Genomic DNA, 21,474 nt, shown 5'->3' on the forward strand with positions numbered 1-21,474 from the left:
TGCAAGAATTTTTTTATTCAGATCTAAAGAGACATAAGATGAAAGCTCTCTCAGTAGCTCACAATATAATGGGGAAAGATAGGAACCATGAAGAAATTAGCAGAGTACAAAAGTAATCCCAAGTGCCAAATAGTTGCAAAAGTAATAACACCATCTCATATTTTATAGTATTTGCCATTTACAAATATGTATACATTTATAATTGTAACTGATCCTCATATTTCTCTATGATGACTGCCATTATCTCTATTATACAAATGAGATAACTTAAGATCTTAAAGGTTAGCCTGTGTATTAGTTTTCTATTTCTGTGTAACAAATTACACAGCTTAAAACAACCGATTTATCTCATAGTTTTCATGGGTCAGGAACCTGGCCACAGGTCAGAAGGGTCCTCTGCTCAGGGTCTCTCCAGACTGAAAATAAGGTATTTGCCAGGACTAAAATCTCATCTGAGACTTGAGGTCCTCTTCCAAGCTCCCTATTTGTTATTAGAATTCAGTTCTTTGTAGTTTTATACCGAAGTCTCTGTTCTCTTGCTGACCAAGAGCCAGGGGTTGCCCTCAGTTACTAAAGGCTAACCCCAGGTCCTAGCCATGTGACCCTCTAACAACAGGATAGTTTACTTCTTCATAGCCAGTGGGAGAATTTCTCTCACTTTGAATCTATCTGAATTTTTGAAGGACTTACTTGATTAGGTTTGGCCCACCTAGTATAATCTCTCTCCTTTCTGATTAACTCAAAGTTAACTGTTGATGAGGAATTTTAATGATATCTGCAAAATCTGCTCTATGCTATAATGCAACATTATCAAGGAGAGATACCTCATCATATTCACAAGTTCCTCTCATGGTCAAGGGGCAGAGATATACAAGAGAAGGAGTACCAGTGGGCAAGAATGTTGGGGGCTGTGCACCTAATACTATATCAAAATTATCAAATTAGGTGATAAAAAATAAACTAAACCTTCCAGCTGCATAGTTTCTACTATACCATATTTCTGTATGGATATTAAGAATTAAATAACATTAACAAAAGTTTCTTCTAGCAAACTAAAACTATCATTTATTGAACGTTTATTATGTTCCATTATGAAATTTAAAGCTATTGGCAATTTTATGAGATAGGATTTTAGTCTCATTTTACAAATATTGAAACCAAAGCTTGGGGAAGTAAAGTAACTTGCCTATACAGCTTGTACATGAAGAAGTGAAAGAAGTTCTATTTGACTCCATATGCTATGCTCTTATGTACTATATTATATGCCTGAAACTAACTAGGCTTTGAAGGATACATAGATTTCAACAGGTAGAGCTATAATAAAAAAAATTACCAGTAATAAGCAGAAATAGCAGCAAAAACAGAAACATCGAGTTGCAAAAGAGTCAGATATGTTGTTTGGACTATAATATTCTTGATAGTACAGCTGAAATTATACCAACCAAATCTTTACCTTCTCTTAGAATAGCATTTCGTTGGCTAATACTTTATTTTTATATCAAGGGCCTATATTTATAAACACTATAAATGGCCCTCCAAAAGTTTGTGGTGTCTCATGTAAGGAACTCATTCATTTTCTATGCAGAATCTTTTTCTTGAGGACCTTTGGGAGAGATTTTTTTCTAGTTTTAAAGTGAAGAAGAGCTGAGCTCACCAAAGTGAGCTACAATTATTTTCCCTTTTTGCCTGATTAGAAATCTTAGTGCCAAATTTGTGGCCCCCATAACATGTGTCCGATTTTACTATCAATGTGCTATTTCTTTTCAATTTTTTTTGCTCTCATCCTTTTAAAATGTATTTTATCTCTCTAAGCTATATTAAATTCTTTTTGAAACTAGTCAGGGTATGTATAAACAAATATATGACTAAAATTTAGGCAGGTGGTTTACAGGAACCACTCATGAATTTGCAGATAGGCAAGGAGCTCTGAAATACAATTTGGTGATGCTTAGCTATCAATCCTCCTAAACTGAAGTGAACTGGAACACTAAATCATCAGCTTGGCTGTTATGCTATTGTCAGTAGATCCCAGGGGCCAGGCCCAGATGTTGTACTATAAAGAATACAGTTTGGACCTACTGATAGATTTCACTCTGGTGTTTCCTTTCTTTAACTTAGAAAGTAATTGGATGCAAAGGATGTAAAAAGAGAGTTCTGAGAAATTAAGGTCCTTGAAAAATTACTTCAGAAGCTGTGTCAGCTCAATTTATATAAAAGTATGCTGGTACAGGCTCACAGAATGTGGTACATCAGCAAAGTAATGATTGTTACAAATAAAAGCACTGCACCTCTCTCACATTTTCGGAAATGTAAACTGTATTATAAAAATGATGCTATACAACTCTCTTGCAAATGTGATGTAGGAATTTTTTTATAATGATAAGCTATTTGGAAAAGTTCATGGCAATAGCTACAAAACCTTAATAAGTAAAACTCAGCAAACAGAGTAAACTGAAAAATCTAGGACCCCATAAAAATTCCAGGACCAAGAAAGAAGGAAATGGGATCAGAAGCAGTTAAAAGATTCTATGATATAAAAATATGGAAAAGATGGGAATCACATAGTATGAGAGTAGGGAAGAAGAGGTAAATGTCCTAGGACTCTTTGAGGACTAAAGCATGAAAGAAGTGGATGGTTAAATGACCTACAAATCATATGAAGAAGGAGAAAGCAAAAAAAATGGTCAGAAAGTCACTGGACTAGAGATAAAAGAGGAATTTTAAGGGCAGGGAATGCTGAGAGGTGCCAAGCATACATGTATCTGATTTATGCATATCGTGATAAGATGAATATTGGTGCAGCAGGAGATCAGGTTGGAACAATAACAACAAGTTGCCTGGTAATGTTATTTCTTGTGAAATTAAGGGAAAATGAGACTCATATTAAATTCATAGCAATTCTAATTTATTAGTTTTATTTTAACTCTTTGGACCTTAGATTGCAAGAAAGTAGCAGACAACTGTACTCATTTAGTCAGCATCATGAGGCTAATCAGTCCAGAGCTAATACACAGTTCAGTGGGTGCCTGTTTTAGTTTCCTATGGCTGCTGTAACAAAATTACAACAAATTTAGTGGTTTTATAACAACAGAAATTTATTTTCTCATAGTCTGGAGGCTAGAAATCTGAATTCGTTTTACTTGATAGAAATCAAAGTGTTGACTGGACCACACTCTCTCTGAAGGATCTAGGGGAGAATTTTTCCATGCCTCTTCCAGCTTCTGGTGGCTGCTGGCATTCTTTGGCTTGTGGCTGCGTATAACTCCAATCCTCAAGGATAGCATCTTTAAATTTCTACCTTCTTTATCTTCACATCACCTTCTCCTCTGTGTGTATGAAATCTCCCTATCTCATAAAAATACATGTGATGGCATTTAAGACATACCTGGATAATCCAGGATAACCTCTTCATCTCAGGATCTTTGATTTAATCATATCTGCAAAGACCCTGTTTCCAAAATAAGGTAACATTCACATTTTTCAGGCACTGGAACATGATATCATTGGGAGCCTAGCCTACTACAATGCCCGATTTAAACATAAGGTGGTGCCTTAGCATAAAATGAGGACTTTGATACAATTTTCTCTGTTTTGGCCTCTCCAGGCCTCAGTTTATTCATCCTTCACATGAATATGATGTTCCTTGAGTTACTATGTCATAGCGAAAATTAGATGAGGTGGTGTTAGTAAAAGTGTTTTCTAAATGATAAAGCACTATACAAATATAAGGCAATGTTAATATCTTAATATCAAATAAATTCTAATTATATTCTAATCAAATATTGATAATATTTTACTGTAATTAATAATAATGGTAATAACTATGATAATAGTATAATGATATGATTGGAGGAAATGTGGGAGGACACACAGTTTCTTCTTTTTTCCTCTGTTTCCTTATTTTTAAAGTGTGGATAATAACAATACAAGCATTTCAAATTTGTTTTCGGGATTCAATTATATGAGTTCACATACATAAAATTCTTAGAAAGTGCTAGGCACATAGTAGAGTTAGTAATAATAATAATAAAACAACAAAATAATGAACTAAGAGCTCTGCATAATTGATCTGGAATTTGGGAAAAGAATGTGCATGGAAATGGGAAGGAGACTCTAGAAGCAGTGAAACAAGATTGTCAAGTAATGTTTTGATGTAACTTTCGAATGGAAAATACTGTTTTAAATTGGCCCTGCTTTCAAAATGATTTATTTTTCACTTATTATTTAAAATGTGCACATCTTGTTTTAGCATCCAGTATGTGTATTAATTAATGTGTACTGACAAATATCAGAGCTCTAAGGAGTGCCATAAGCAGAACTCATAGAATACTACCAGGATTCTGTGAAGTCTATAGAATAGGCCATTGAAGGATTAGCATGGAAACAGTATTAGGATTTTCAACCCCCATATTTGACCATCATATGACTTTTTACACATGTTGGAAAGTTGAGTCACATGGAACAAATATACATAAATAAATAGAGGACTTTTAAATAAGTTCTATAAAAAAGCATTTTGGGAGTCCACATCTCATAGAAGGGGCCAGGACGGTCTTTACGGAGTAGATGATATTTGAGCTGAGTCTAGAAAGATGAGCAGGAGTATACTTCTTAGGCAAATGTGGAGGAAAATATTTCAGGCTGAATAGGCAAAATACAGGGGCATGAAAAAGCATGCTAGATTCAGAGATCTATGATGAACCATTAAAAGTAGAGTTTAGTGACCATTTGTTGTGTTGTGGGAGAGGACTTTGAAGATAGAAACCATACTATCAAGGAGTTTTCTCTTTATCTGGAGTGGCATGGAAGAATTTTTTTTTTATAGAAAAGCCTTATTTTATTACATTCCTTTAAAATGCATGGATGAATTCCATACCGAAAATTATATGGTTAGTTTCCAGTTTAGGAAACACAGCCTGGAATTTGTATACAAAGATCAAGTTGATACCATGAAGCCAGGAAAATTTTATATATCTCTTTACTTACCACTAAATGTACCAATGAATTTACTAAGGGTGAAGCCATTCCATAACACCTAGAAAATAGAAAGGTGTTCCACCCATTTACATGACATTTCCAAACTTATCAGTATATGTTATAGGTGAGAGAATATACACTATGAAAGGGAGCCCTAGCAGAGTGGGTAAAAACATTCTTCAATTCTTCCCATCCCAACTTCTCTAGAATCCCAATAACATCTTTTATCATAGTGAACAGGACTTTGGAGCAGTGGCAGGGGATGGTGGGGCAAAATCCAGGCTAAATGTCAGAACCATCACAGTAAGGAGGAGGTCACATAGACTTTGCCTACAGGCATCCAGGAGACTTGAAAAATTGTTGAATATAGCTCAGAAGCATTGCAACATTGGCATCTGATTCACAAAAATAAATTTCTCAGAAATTACAGCTGGTTTTCTTTGCCTAGAATGCTATCTACTATGCAATCCACATGAAATATTAAGGTTTCAAAATATTATGATATAATAAATTTGAATCTTTTTATATTTACATCTTTTACTTTTTGTATTTCATGTTTTATTCTCATCTACTTTTCTTGAGACTAATAAAACTGACATGTGAAAACAACTGCTGACAGTGATTACTAATATTAAATGAGTTACAATGAGTTACGATCTACCCTGAAGTTCAATAGTGTGGACATCAGAACACTCAAAAAACTTTAAATAAGAGATTTAAAAATATTCTATTAAACAATGAAAGTAATATTTGGAGAACACAAAATAAGATCAGAATATTCCAAACAATAAGAGAACTAGAGTTTTTAAAAATTAAAATAATGGTTACTAAAATTTAAAATAATACATTCCATATAAAATCCAGTCTATAGTGACAATAGATTGACTATTGGATTGTGTTAAATATGATGATTAGAAAATGACTTTGAAATCAAAATTGCGTGGTACTGGCATAAAAACAGACACGTAGATCAATGGAACAGAATAGAGGGCCTCAAAATAAATCTACACATTGATAGTCAATTGCTTTTTGACAAAGATGCTGGGAACACACAATGAAGAAGGACAGTCTCTTCAATAAATGGTGCTGAGAAAATGGGATATACACATACAGAAGAATGAAATCAGACCCCGATCTCATACCACATACAAATATCAACTCAAAATGGATTAAATACTTAAGTGTATGACCTGAAACTATGAAACTACTAGAAGAAAACATAGGGGAAAAGCTTTATAACATTGTTCTTGGCAATGATATTTTTGGATATAAACTAAAAGCATAAGCAATAAAAGAAAAAAATAGACAAATGGGATTACATGAAACTAAAAAGCTTCTGCCCAACAAAAGAAACAATCAACAGAATGAAGAGACAATCTACATAATGTGAGAATATATTTGAAAACCAGACATTTGACACAGATGTAATTTCCAAAATGTAGGAAAAACTCAAGCAACTCAATAGTAAGAAAACAACCTGATTAAAATGTACAAAGGGACTGAATTGATATTTTTCAAAAGATATTCAAAAAGTCAACAGATAATGAAAAAATGCTCAAAATCATTCATAATCAGAGAAATACAAATTAAAACTGCAATGAAATACCACCTTACTCCTTTTAGAATAACTATTATCAAAAAGAGAAAAGATAAATGTTGGAGAGTATGTGAAGAAAAGGAAACCCTTGCATGCTTTTGGTGGAAATGTAAATTAGTACAGCCATTATTGAAAACAGTGTGGAAGTTTCTCAAAAAGTTAAAACTGAAACTACCATATAATCCCCCAATCCAACTACTGGTCATATATCCAAATAATATGAAATCAGTACGTTAAAGAGATATCTGCACTTCCATGTTTATTGCAGCATTATTCACAATAGTCAAGATATAGAATCAAGTGTTCATCTTTACCCATAAATGGGTAAAGAAAATGTGGTATATGAACACAATGGAATACTAATTAGCCTCAAAAAAAATAAAAATGAAATCCTGTTAATTACAAAAACATGGATGAACTTGGAGGACATTATGTTAAGTGAAGTAAGCCAGATACAGAAAGACAAATACTGCATGATCTCAGTTTTATGTGAAATCTAAAAAAGTCAAATTCATAGAAAGAGGAAAATGGTGATTACCAGAGCCTAGGAAATGGGAGTGTTGGGGAGATATTGGTCAAAGGAAATAAAATTTTAGTTAAATAGGAGGAATAAGTTTAAGAGATCTATTGTACATCATGGTGCCTATAGTTAACAATATATTTTATACTTGCACATTACTAACAGTATATTTTAAGTGCTTTCACTGAAAAAAATGATATGTTCATGAGGTAATGCATATGTAAATAGCTTGATTTAGCCATTCCACAATGTATACATATATTATGACATAATGTACACAATAAATAAATACAATTTTACTCATTAAATAAAAAAGATGACTTTGAAATGTGTTCAGAGAATTTAGAATCATAGAGTTTGGAACTATAAAGGGGAGCTATAACAGTAGATTTTTAAAAACCCAAAATTTTCTTATTTATTGGTTTTCAGAATCAATTTTTTTTTATGTATTAACAACCCTGAAAGCAGGGTGTGCCTAATAATGTATACCATATGACTATTCCTATGGCTTTGTTTGTTTTACATTTTAACATCTCTTAAACTAAGTTAAAACTTATAGTTGATGGTATCATACATTTGCTGAAAATGAGACATAGTAGTTTCAGGAGTGTTCAAAAAAAAAGCAATATTGAAAGCAGAAGAGTGAGAAGTAATGATAAAAAGAACTAACGAAGGGAGAGGGCCAAGATGGCAGACTAGAAGCAGCCAGTACACAGCACACCATGGAGAGGATTGAAAGTGGCAAGTATATATTCACCTTTGGATGGGTCATCTGGGAGAGAGTGCTAGGATTCAGCAGAGAAGTGATGGGAGTCATCAAAGGCAAAAGAGAGTAATGTAAGGTGACCAACTTAGCCAGATCGGCGGTGATGGGGAGAAGCATCCACTTGTGGGGAAGAAGCAGGTGAGAGACCACTGGGGCTTCACACTTCCCCTTTGGACTTTGCAATCTGAGCTACTAGAGGGTCCCTCCACCTCCTTGGGGCCTCTGGACTAACACAGGGAGCTTGCTGGAGACTGTACAGTGGCATTGCTCCAGAGAGGGGGCACGGCAGGGTCCCATAGGCTTCTGAGCACTGAGTGCTGCAGCTGGTGCAATTCTGGGAGTCCAGCTCCAGAGACTTGCATCTGCCTAGGGGCGGTGCCACCTCTACTGCCTCATTGCTGCTGCTGGGCCAGGGAGCGAGCAGAAAGGCTGGACACTCTTGTACACCCTGGGGACAGATTCTGCTGTGCTGCCACTACTGATTCTTCCACTGGGGGACCCAGGCAGGAGCAAGCCCTCATGGAGGTTGGTCCTGCTTTTGTCACTGAGACGGCTTTGTCCCACTGCTACCACCATTGCTGCTGCTGCAGGACCCAGGCACCAACAAATGTCCACAGCTGCCCTACTCTGCTGCCACTGTGGAGAAGGACTCATTATGCCCCCACTTGAGCTTTCAGCACTGGCCTGGGAACCAGCTTGCCCATCCACATAAATATCCCTCAGCATTTGCTTGGACTGTGACAACCTCAGGGGAACAGGGAGATGCAGAAGAGCTGCAGCGTTAAAGGCTCACAGTGAATCTGCCCCTCTCCTGCCTGAGCATTCTTCCAGAGGAGGAATCAAGCATGACATTAATGGGCTTGGGAACTAGGGATTACCTAGTCTAGTCCACTACTACTGGCATCTGAACACCCTCCCAGGAGTCTGAGTTCCAACTGATCCAAATTTCCAGCAACACTGCAGTGGGTACCTATAAGCATGAACCCAAAGGTAGTATACCTCTCCCTCTTTACAGGGAGAAACAGAGTTCCCAGCAGAGAAGAACAGGTGTAATTCAAAGCTATCTGTTTTGTGCTGAGGGAAGATATTTCAGATGAAAAGGAACCAGCATAACAATGCTAGCAATATGAAAAAAGAGGCTTCATCAGCACCCCCAAAGGAGCACACTGGCTCTCCAGCAATGGATTCCAACCAAAAGGAAATTGTTGAAATGTCAGCTTTGGAATTCAAAATATGGATCACAAGTTTTATAAATGCAGGAGAAATAAAATCTTTCCCACACAAGCCAACATTAAGGGAGTTTGTCACCATTAGACTTGCCCTACAGGAAATGCTCAAAAGTGCTTTAAGCACCTAAAAAAACAGTTGATGGTGTCCAGTGTAAGAACACTAGAAGGTAAAAACTGATAGTTTCTATTAGAGAGTAACACAAGGGAAAATACAAAGGAAACAGGTAACAATCAACATGATAACTGGAACAGTATCTCATTTATAAATATTAACATTGAATGTAAATGGTTTAAATGCCCCACTTTTAAGATACAGATTGACAGAATGGATAAAAAATACACAACCCATATATCTGTTGTCTCCAAGAAACCCATTTAATTCATAAAGAGTCTCATAGATTCAAGGTAAAAGGTGGAAAAAATATTTACAAAAATGGAAACCAAAAGTGAGCTGGAGAAGTTACTCTTATACCCGATAAAACAGCTGTTAAATCAACAACTGTAAAAAAAGACAAAGATGGTTATTATATAATTATAAAGGGATGAATTCAACAAGATGTAACAATCCTAAATATATGTGCATCCCACACCAGAGCTCCAGTTTCATAAAGCAGATACTACTAGACCTAAGGAATGAAATAAACAGCAACATAATAATAGTGGTGGACTTCAGCACTCCACTGACAGAACTAGACAGAAACAGACAGAAAATCAACAAAGAAACACTTGACATAAGTGAGACTGTAGAACAAATGGACAGATGATTATAGAGAATTCTACCCCAAAACTGCAGAATATGCATTGTTCTCATCAGTAGGTGACACATTTTACAAGATAGGTTATATGTTAAGCCACAAAACAAGTATCAGAAATTTTAAAAAATTGAAATCATATTATGTATTAATACCTTCTCAGACCAAAGTGGAATCAAACTATAAATCAATTCCAAGAGGAACATTCAAAATTATACAAATAGGTTGAAGTTAAATAACCTGATGCTGAATGATTTTTGGGTCAATGATAAAAACAATATGGAAATCAAAAACTATTTTAAATTGAATGACAATGATGACACAAGCTACTAAAATCTCTGGGATACAAGATACAAAAAGCAATGCTAAGACAAAAGTTCATGGCACTAAATGCCTACATCAAAAAGACAGAAAGATCACACATTAACAATCTAACATAACAATTCAAGGAACTAGATAAATAAGAACAAATCAAATCCAAAGGCAGAAGACAAGAAATAACAAAGATCAGAACAGAATTAAACTAAACAAAATTGACACCAAAGTATATACAAAGGATCAATGAAATACAAAGATGGTTCTTTGAAAAAATAAGCAAAATTGACAGACCATCAGCTAGATTAACCATCAAAAGAAAAGAGGGGATTCAAATAAGCTCAATCAGAAATGAAAAAGGAGACATTACAACTCATGTCAGAGAAGTTGAAATACATAATATCTTCTGTGATTACTATGAAAACCTTTATATACACAACTAGAAAATTTGGGGGAAATGGATAAATTTTTGGAAACATGTAACCTCCTTGCTTGAATCGGAAAGAAGTAGAAATCCTGAATAGATCAATAATGAGTAGTGATATTGAAACAAGATAAAATATCTCCAAGCAAAAGGAATCCCAGGACCATATGGATTCACAGCCTAATTCTAACAGACCTACAAGGAAGAACTGGTACCTATCCTGCTGAAAATATTCTGTAATATGGAGAAGGAGGGAATTATCCCTGACTTATTCTATGAAGCCAGTATCACCCTGATACCAACATCAGAGAAAGGACACAATAAAAATAGAAAACTACAGATCACTATCCCTAATGAACATAGATGCAAAAATCCTCAACAAAATACTAGCAAACTGAATGCAACAACACATCAAAAAGATAATTCATTGTAATTCAATGATTTCCTTCCCAGGAATACAAGGGTGGCTTAACATATGCAAATCAATAAATATGATAAACCATATAAACGCAAGCAGAAAAAAAATCATATGATCATGTCAGTAGATACAGAAAAAGCATTTGATAAAATCCAGCATGCCTTTATGGTAAAAACCCTCAACAAACTAGGCACAGAAGGAACATACCTCATAATAATAAAAGCTACATACGACAGTCCCACAGCCAACATTGTACTGAATGGGGAAAAGTTGAAAGCATTTCTGTAAGTACTAGAACAAGACAAGAATACCCACTGTCACCACTTCTATTCAACCTAGTACTGGAAGTCCTAGCCATAGCAATCAGGCAAGAGAAAGAAAGAAAGGGCATCCAAATCAGGAAAGAAGAGGTCAAAGTATCCCTGTTTGCCAATTATATGGTCTTATATCTAGACAACTCTAAATACTCCTCCAAAAGACTCCTGGAATTGATAAAAAAAAATTCAGCAAATCTCAGGTTATAAAATTAATGTACATAAATCAGTAGTATTTCTATACATTCATAATAGCCAAGCTGAGAATCAAATCAAGAACTCAATACCATTTACAATAGGTATAAAAAAATACCTAGGAATATACATAACGAAGAAGGTGAAAGATATCCATAGGAGAACTACAAAAAACATATGAAAGAAATCATAGACAGAACAAATGAAAAAATATTCCATGCTCATTGATTGGAAGAACAATATTGTTATTATAAAATGCCCATACCAACCAAAGTGATTTACAGATTCAATGGAAACCCCATCATAATACCAATGTTATTTTTCACAGAATTATAAAGAACAATCATAAAATTTATGTGGAACAACAACAACAAAAAAGAGCCTGAATAGCCAAAGCAATCCTAAACAAGAAGAACAAATCTGGAGATATCACATTACCTGACTTCAAATTATACTACAAGGATATAGTAACCAAAACAACATGGTGCTGATATAAAAGTAGACGCATAGATCAATGTAACAGGATAGAGAACCCAGAAATAAAACCAAACACCTTAACCCAAATGATCTTTGGCAAAGTAGACAAAAATATACACTGGGGAAAGGACACCCTATTCAATAAATGGTTCTGAGAAAACTGGATTGCCATATATAGGAGAATGAAACTTGACCCCTATCTCTCACCACATACAAAAATCAACTCAAGATGGATTAAAGACTTAAATGTAATACCTGAAACCATGAAAATTCTAGAAGAAAGCATAGGAAAAACTTTTCTGGACATTGACCTGGGCAGAGAATTTATGACTAAGACCTCAAAGGCAAATACAACAAAAATAAAAATAAATGGGGAACTTAATTAAACTAAAATGTCTTTTTTTCACTGCAAAAGAAAAATCAACAAATAGACAACCAACAGAATGGGAGAAAATATTTGCCAACTGTATATCCAACAAAGGTCTAATATCCAGAATCTACAAAGAACTCAAATCAGCAAGAAAAAACAAATAACCCCATTAAAATTGGGCAAAAGACATGAACATACAACTTTCAAAAGAAGATGTACAAATGGCCAACAAACATATGAAAAAATGTTCAACTTCACTGATCATCAGGGTAATTCAAATTAAAACCACAATGAGATACCACTTTACCCCTGTCAGAATGGCCATTAGGAAAAAGTCAAAAAACTTTTGATGTTGGCATAAATGCAGTGAAAAGGGAATGCTTATACACTGTTGATGTTAATTAGTACAACCTCTATGGAAAACAGCATGGAGATTTCTCAAAGAACTAAAAGTGTATCTACCATTCAATCCAGCAATCCACTACTGAGGATCTATTCAAAGAAAAAGAAATTATTTTATAAAAAAGACACCTGCACCCATATGTTAAACTCATAATTGCAAAGATATAGAATCAACTTAAGTGTCCACCAACTGATGAGTGGATAAAGAAAATGTGGCGTACATATACCATGGAATACTACTTAGCCATTAAAAAGAATAAAACAATGTCTTTTGCAGCAACTTGGATGGAACTAGATATGTGCAATTGAAGAGCCTGTGGTTAAGGATGATAAAAATATTTTAGCCTGTGCAGTATGTATGACACATACGCCATTTGTATAAAGAGCAATTCAGTTATTGCAGAGTGCCTCACTCTGATGCTATGAAAGGCAGTATAGGGGAAAGACTCTATTTTAGAGTCAACCAAGAGAGATAGTTTTCACAGGAGTAGCCTGAACACAAATACACAAAATATAGACACATATTAAAAATATCAACACTTTAGATTTCAGGGAAAGACCTGCTAAACTAATAAAATATAATAATAAAACTCAGCTGGATGAGTAATAGTCTTTTAAAATGAGAGTTGCTGATATGCTAATGTTATGGACCATGTTGAATTTAGACCAATGTAAACCTTAAATGCAGTTATATATTACTTTAATAGATAACAGAAGATCAGGGACTATTGGCTTATTTGGGGAAAATTCAACTTTTCTCCATTTCTTAAAGCCATTATTAAAAATGGAAATATGGAAAATTTTCAAACATCTAGTAACTGTAGAAAGAATATAACGAACCACCCTTCCTCCTTTTAAACTCCATACTCTTAAGTTTTTATAGGAAATACGTGTAGGTAATTGTTTTGTTGTACCTATACCATATTCCTAGCTCTGGGATTTATGTTTGGCACATAATAAAGCTCTATTACTTTTGAAGAAATGAATTAGCTGATTCAAGAAGCATTGATCACTACTATATACAGTAATAGCATTTGGCTTTGGAATTTAACTGTGCTCAATTTTAGGATTTCACGACTTAATGAGATTGGCATCCAGGACTCATGGATTTCACAAGCTACTTGAAAAGTCAGACTTGAAAAAAATCATAACCATATGGTGTGGTGATTAAAGTTTGTGCAAAGTGCTAAGGCATCATAGAATGCCCAACTTTTGCCTTGTCAGACTGAGGAAAACTTCCTAGGGAGGCTCTTCTTAAATTTCTATGTCCCAAATGAAAAATAGTTTGAGCTTATGGTGAAGTTTTGTTTTATTTGAGAACTTAAGAGTCCTAAAATAAGCCTGCTGCTTACCTATTTATCCAAACTTTTATTCATTTATTCATGTCCCAAATATTTTTGACTATATATGTATAAGTGCTTGAGATATAGACATAAATAAGACTACTGCCCTAGAAGCTAGATACAGGCAGTCCCTGACTTATAATGGTTCTATTTATAATTTTTCTACTTTATATGGTGTGATAATGATACACATTCAGTAGAAACCATACTTTGAATACCCACACAACCATTCTGTTTTTCAATTTCAGTATAGTATTGAATAAATTACATGAGATATTCGACATCTGATAAAATCGGCTTTGTGTTAGATGATTTTGCCCATCTGTAGAATAATGTAAGTGTTTTGAACATGTTTAAGGCAGGCTGGGCTAAGCTATGAAGTTCAGTATAATAAATGCATTTTCAACTTACAGTATTTTCAACTTATAATGGGTTTCTCAGGACATAAGCTCATCATAAGCTGAGAAGCATCTATATAAAGAAATATACTTTCCATATTTTCTATGAAATATCTAAACCATAAGGCAGAGGTATAAGTCAATAGTGTAACGAACTGTGATATATGTCACTATGGAATTTATGCACAAATTCCCAAGAGGGAGTTAACTCAGCCTAATTGTGCAGGAGTGGCATAAAATGATTTAAAATGCATCCCCAGATGAAATAACACATGAATGGGGTTTAGAAAGATGAGCAGGAGTCAGCCAAGTAGCTCGACTATGGAGAGAGGGCAAGGGGCATTTTCATGAGAAGGAAACTACTTTAAAAAAACATAAAAAGGCAAGAGAGCTTTCTGTGTTCATAGAGCTACATCATGTTAATATATTTGAATATCAATTTGGGTTTGTATGTTCTTCTTTGATTGTATTTATTCTGAAAGTAGCTAACCAGTGAGGACTTTAAGTGAAATTAATTTTAATGTTAAAAGGAACACTGGAAAATGAGTGGAGAATACTTTGGAGAGAAAGTAAATTGAAAGAAGTTAGAAGGCATGTGGTATTCCTTGTAAGAAATGATAAATGTCTAAACCAGTGTAGTAGCAGTGAGGATGGAGAAGTGAGTAAATAATTTTAGAGCCACTGAAAAAAGAAAAATCAACAGAATTTTATTGTTATTTGTTTTCTATTCTGCCCCATTCATAAAAATGTAAGGCTGCTTATAGGGATATATGAAATGACACAGAAAAATATATATTGGTTTATAAGATTATGTTACTACCAAGGGGATTGGTGATTGATCAATTAGCAATTGGACTGAGGATGAAGTAGAAAAAGAAGATAGCGCCTTGGCTTTTGTGCTTGGAAAATAGACAGATGCAATTCTTCTTTGCTGAAATAGTAAATGACATTGGAAATTTATCCTACCTCGAAAGAAAGTAAGTTCATTTTTGTACATATTGAATTTGAGGTACCTATGAAGCATCCAGATGAAGATAATCAAATGATAGTTGGACATTTTTGTTCGAAATTCAGAAGAATGGTTGGAGAGACATTAACAATGATATGGCATCAAATATTTCTTCCAGAAATGCTGCATAAAAACTATCCCAAAGCTCAGTGGTTGACAACAACAGGGACTTATTTCCTGCTCCGGGGTCTGTGAATTGGATGTGGCTCTATTGGACTAGGCTGAACTAGTTATCAGGCTGTAGTTGATCTCTGTACTACTTCATGTACCTTCTTATCCTGGGACTAGAGACTTCCAAAGGGATGTTTTCATTGTGAATGGCTAACATGTAAGAGCAGCGAACAAAAGTGCATAGTGTCTCTTAAGGCTTCAGTATGCATGTAGCAAATTGCTCTTATGCTCATATTCCATTAACTAAAACAAATCACTTAGCCAAACTCACATCAAAGGGGCCAGGAAGTATACTCCACCCAGAGGAGCTATGGAAAGGGTAGGGGAAAAAGGGAGTATTCTTAACAAATAAATATAATCTCCTACATGTAGTGTTGGATTAACAGGGTTGGATGACATCCCTCAGATATGGGTAAAGTAAAAGAAGATGATGATAGCACCCTCAGAAACACTAATGGTTAAGGACTGGAAATAAAGAATGGATGGAATAAAATCAGGGAAGGAGAGAATCCCTGAAGTCAAAGCAGTAAAGCTTTAATGAATAAGATAAGAAAACTAGTATCTCATCCTTTGCAGAGCTCAAATCAGGAATGGAAGTGTCTTTTGCATATCGATTTCAAGGTCATTAATAAGACTAGTGCTGGGATAAGATTGGAGGCAGAGATAAATTGTAAAAAGTTGAGAAGTGGATAGGAAATGAGGAACTGGAAATCACTGTAAATTAACTCTTCAAAAAGCTTGTCAGTGAAGGAAAACAGGTATGGAAGTCTGAAGTTGGTAGACTGCATATGCTTGAGATAGTGAGATTTCTCTAAAACCTCTTATAAAGTTAAACCAGCTGAAAAAGGATTTCTTATTTGAAAATAATAATAAACCAAGAAAACCCCTATCCCCTTTATAACTATACCTTCAAATCCATTTAAAATAGCCATCTCTATATAATCAGATTGATTTATTGCTATAATTGTAAAATCTAGTAAACAAAATCTTATTCCTGTATGCTAATGTTATTGGAATATAGGTGTACAAATATTAATATAATCTAGTTTTTAAATTTAAGGAAATTCCCAGATGAAAAACTCATGCATCTAGAGTTATGGTCGCAAAACCTGTGTATATATCCATCAATTCACATGAGAAATACTTTAAATATATTTATATGAGTCTTAAAAATCATGTGATTTACTCCAAATACTCATTTTCCAGATTTATTCCAAGGAATAAAAATTTGATTAAATGGGCCAATTTTTAGGATTTTCGTTGCTATGAATTCATTATTTCACATGTGATGTTTGTGGCTTTAAAATGTAGAGGCATCAACTAAAATTACTGCTCTGTTTGGTGGGAGGGAAAACCATCAAGATAAGCAGGAAAATGCATGGAAAAGAAGAAAGGAAGAAAATTTTGTATCTCGAATAAGGCCTAAAAGGATAAAGGTTGAAAATAATTATATGGGCACATGCTTAAATGTCAAGGCAATTTGGGACCATAACTTAACTGGAAAGGATAACATGTGATGGTATTTACAGAAATTACTCAATTTTTAAATCTCTTGCATGCCCATTCAAGCATTTTTCAGGGTCATCTAAATGGACCTTTTTTCTTTCTAAATCTCTGCTACCCTAGTTTATCCGATGTTACAATCTTCCATTCATCAGATTCTTACAAACAGAGTGATAGGTGGATGTAACTTAAAAATTCTCAGGGTAGCTTTAGCTTAGTCCGTAACATTTTTTCTTCTTTACCAATGAGGTTCAGAACATCAGCAAAGAAATTTTAATATTGAAAGAGCTAATAACTTGTTCTGATTTTAATGCTATTTTAAAAATAAATCATTTGCTAGTCGAGGCAGGAATAAAAGCTCTGGTTTGTCTTATCTTCTTCAGGTTTTTTTGTTTTGTTTTATTTTGTTTTGTTTTAGTGACAGGGTCTTGCTCTGTCACCCAGGCTGGAGTGCAGTGGCTCACTGCAGTCTTCAAGTCCTGGGCTCAAGTGATCCTCCTGCCTTAGCCTCTTAAATTGCTGGGATTACAGGTGTGTACAACCATGCCCACTAATTTTTTTTATTTTTTTAGAGATGGGGTTTCTCTATGTTGCCTAGGCTGGTCTTGAACTCTTAGTCTCAAGTGTCCTCCCAGCTCTCTTCTCTTCTTTGTGTTCCCATTGCATCTTTATATGAATACCTACTTTAACACATATTGAATTGCATTCATTTTCATGTTTTTTTTTTTTTCTGTCTTGGAAGCAATCAGATTATTGAGCCATGAACCTCATACAGTTATACGACTTACTGAGTTTTTCATAATTTTTAAATAAACGGACAAATAATAAATGAATAGATGTACTAGTGAAGAAACAACAGTAGGATCAACATAATTTTTCTTTCTTTTCTTTGCTTTTGGTGTCAGAAATGCATATTAATAGATAAAGTTGGATTAAGAGCATATGATTATTTCTCTCTTAACAGCAGTCCCTGACCTTTTTGGCACCAGGAACCGGTTTCATGGAAGACAATTTTTCCATGGACAGAGGTGGGGGGAGCTCAGGTGGTGATGTGAGGGATGGGGAGTGGCTGTAAATACAGATGAAGCTTTGCTTATTTGCTTGCCTGCTGTTCACCTCCATGTTCTTAACTGGCCATGGACCAGTACCAGTCTATGGCCTGCGGGTTGGGGATCACAGTCTTACAAGAATAAATGGCAAAAAGATTTAATGTTAATATAGTTGACAGTGGACACAAATCTGAAGGTTTTTGTAAGCTAAATGGAGTTGAATTTATTGCATATAAATTATTGTATTGTTTCAATATTAGAATTTCAGAGTAAAATTGATGCTCCACTTTTCATAAATTTGTTGCAACTAGGAGAGAAGGGCCTCCAAATGCAGTGAATATTAAAGAGGGAAAGGAAGATGTCCATAGAAGACACAATGACCATAAATCTTACAAAAAGGGAGCAGTGCAGAACTCTCCAGAGTTGCTAGAGTGATACCATGTAGGCCAAAACACAAAATCACTCTTTGTTTTGTGAAATTAAAATGATTGCATGGGGTCTTGGCTAGAACTCTTTTTGGCCCTATTGAAAATCAAGTTTCTGAGATGGGAAAGGAAATACATAGTGGCGCCATCATGATGAGTGAAGATTCTGAAGGGAAAGCCAGAATGTATCTGCTGAGTTTTGTCATTGAAGGAGAAGTAAAGATTTGAAAACTAAAAGAAAACCAAAACCCTTTAGGTTTCCACTGTAGATGCAAGAAAAAAAAAAAATGTCCTTGCACTTTTTGTCTGTCTGATTGAGGCAGCCAAGATTGGGTGGGGAAATACAAGATGTGTAAAAACAAAGAGGGAAGGAAGGAGATAATTTTTGCAACTGAGAAATAACCTTGTAAACAGTGAAGAGCGTCTTAAGGGTTTTAAAAAAACTCATTCATAGTATAAACTATCTCACAAAGCACTTATATGCACCAGAAAAAAATTCCCTGCTAGCCTCAAGTAGTGCCCCATCCTACTCAACATGAACTTCTTGTAATTAAAATTGGGCCAAAAAAAATTGTATTAGCAAGATGAATTATAAACAAAAAGGAATCTTCCAAGGAGAAAAGGAATAATAGAAACAATTAACAAATGAAAAGCATTCAATAAAAAAAGTTTCCATGAACCAGATAAAAATTGTGACCAAATTTACAGCTATGGATTAGAGAAAGAAACATTCTTATCCTCAGAATAAGTGTTCAAAGAGTTTTCAGAAGAAAATTCCTGTGCCTTTTAAAGATAAACAAGAGATTAATGGAGAAATAGTGGCAAAAGGACATGAGGTTAGCATGAAACCTATGCAACTTAAGGACCAAAACTATAGTAAACCTATTCAACTGAAGGACCAAGCAATTCTGATTTCAGACAATGAATGTTCAAAATCATTTTAAAAGTAAAAATGATAGTTACCAACACACTCTATGAAGAGAATTGGCAATAAAAAAGTAGGAGTTATATTAGTATGCCGATTGCTTTACCCTTTAAAATTATGGGTCAAAGATATTAATATAAACTTGCTGAAATCAGAATAGGAGATAAGTATATTTAAATATGTAAAGGGACTAGAATTGCTAAATAAATCATACAATGAGATTCAGTTCAGTAGTAGGGGAAATTAATTCTTAAGGAGGGCAGAAAGTGGAAATTTATGTGAAAGTAATCACAAGAAAACAACTGTGCCAATGATTTGTTTGGTTGCTTTCATATCTGCTGTTTGTATTTGTTGTGCTCTTCTTTATATCACAGAAATTGACCCCTGCAAATTTTGTTTTCTGGGCCTCTACCTTTGGCAATGTATCCTCTGACTACTTCCATTGTCAAGTCCTCAATTCGTCAATAGCAGAATCCAAAACTCAGCACACGATATTATTCAGAGAGGTGAGGGGCAGCCAACTACCCTGTGCAAGATTGGTTACTTTGAATCTCTTTCTTCGTTGAGGGGAAGAGTTTGTCCTCATGGGTGAATATACACCTTTCCTATGCATGCATTTTATTGGTATTTCTGCCTGCAATGCTTCTGCTGCGCTGCTTCTGCCATCCCACCACTACTGGATTTACAGAACGCCTTAGAAACCATCAGTATCCCACATGCTCCTGCCCATGTAAATCTGGTTTTGTCACAAACTCCACATTTAGAAGTATCTGCCTTATAGAAATGCGCAATAGCTTACTGAAACCTGAGTTACAATGTTGGCTGGAAGGTAACATCCTGTGCATTTGGGTGCTGTCCTACAGGAATGATGTGAACTTTGATCTATTGACCAATATAAAACCACTATCCTGGTCAAAATTCATATATCCAAGAACTCAGGGGTAGAAATGGAAATGACCTCCTCTCAAGTACCTAATTATCTACTTGCATAATTTTTCTCTTCTGTCCTCATAACTCTGCTCTTTGCTGCTTTAGCAATCTTGATTCCCAAAGGAAAATGCTTATATCAGGGGACATATCAATGGTCTCATAGAATTTGGAAGTTGGAAATGTCATCTGGACTATGTTTTGACATTAAAAAATTTGGTGGAGTGCTGCTTGGTGCTTACATATTAAATAGTTTAATGTTAGACTTCAACACCCAGTAAAAGCAGTACAATTACGAAGCAGACACTTCAGGAAGATGTCGTAGGAGAAAGATTCCTGTTTTCAGTGAAATAGTTTTAAAAAGATAAAAGACATAAGAATAAATCTAACAATAAATTGATAAGATCTCTATGAAGAACTTTTTGAAATACTATTGAAAAACACAAAAGATGACTTGAATAAATAAATGCTTTTGAATTCATAATAATGGATAGTCTCTAAATTAACACATAAATTATCAAAATTCCATCTCAATAAAAGTAAAAATAGAATTTCTGAAGAACTAGAGAAGCTAATTACAAAGTTTATGCATTAAAAATATAAGTAAGAATAGCCAGAAAATGGGTGGGGGAGGAGAAGTAATCAATGTGTACTCACAACAGTAATTAAAATATAAAATAAAGTCAAAGTAACTAAAATGAGGCAGTAGTGCACTAATAGAAAGTAAAATTAATGAAAATTAATAAAAGGTGCAGAAATATGTTCACTTACGTATATAAATTTAGTAAATAGAGATGTCATATTTTAGGGGAGGGACATTTAACTTGATTTTATTTTATTCTATTCTATTTAACTTGATTAAATACATTTATCAAAAACCTAGAGTTAAATTATACTTAATGCTCAAAGACTAAATACTTTTGGCTCTAAATAAGGAAAAATACATAGATGTTGCCACATATTCAACA

Source organism: Propithecus coquereli, unplaced genomic scaffold (genome assembly GCF_000956105.1).
Source record: "Propithecus coquereli isolate 6110/MARCELLA unplaced genomic scaffold, Pcoq_1.0 Scaffold382, whole genome shotgun sequence".
Taxonomy (NCBI): Eukaryota; Metazoa; Chordata; class Mammalia; order Primates; family Indriidae; genus Propithecus; species Propithecus coquereli.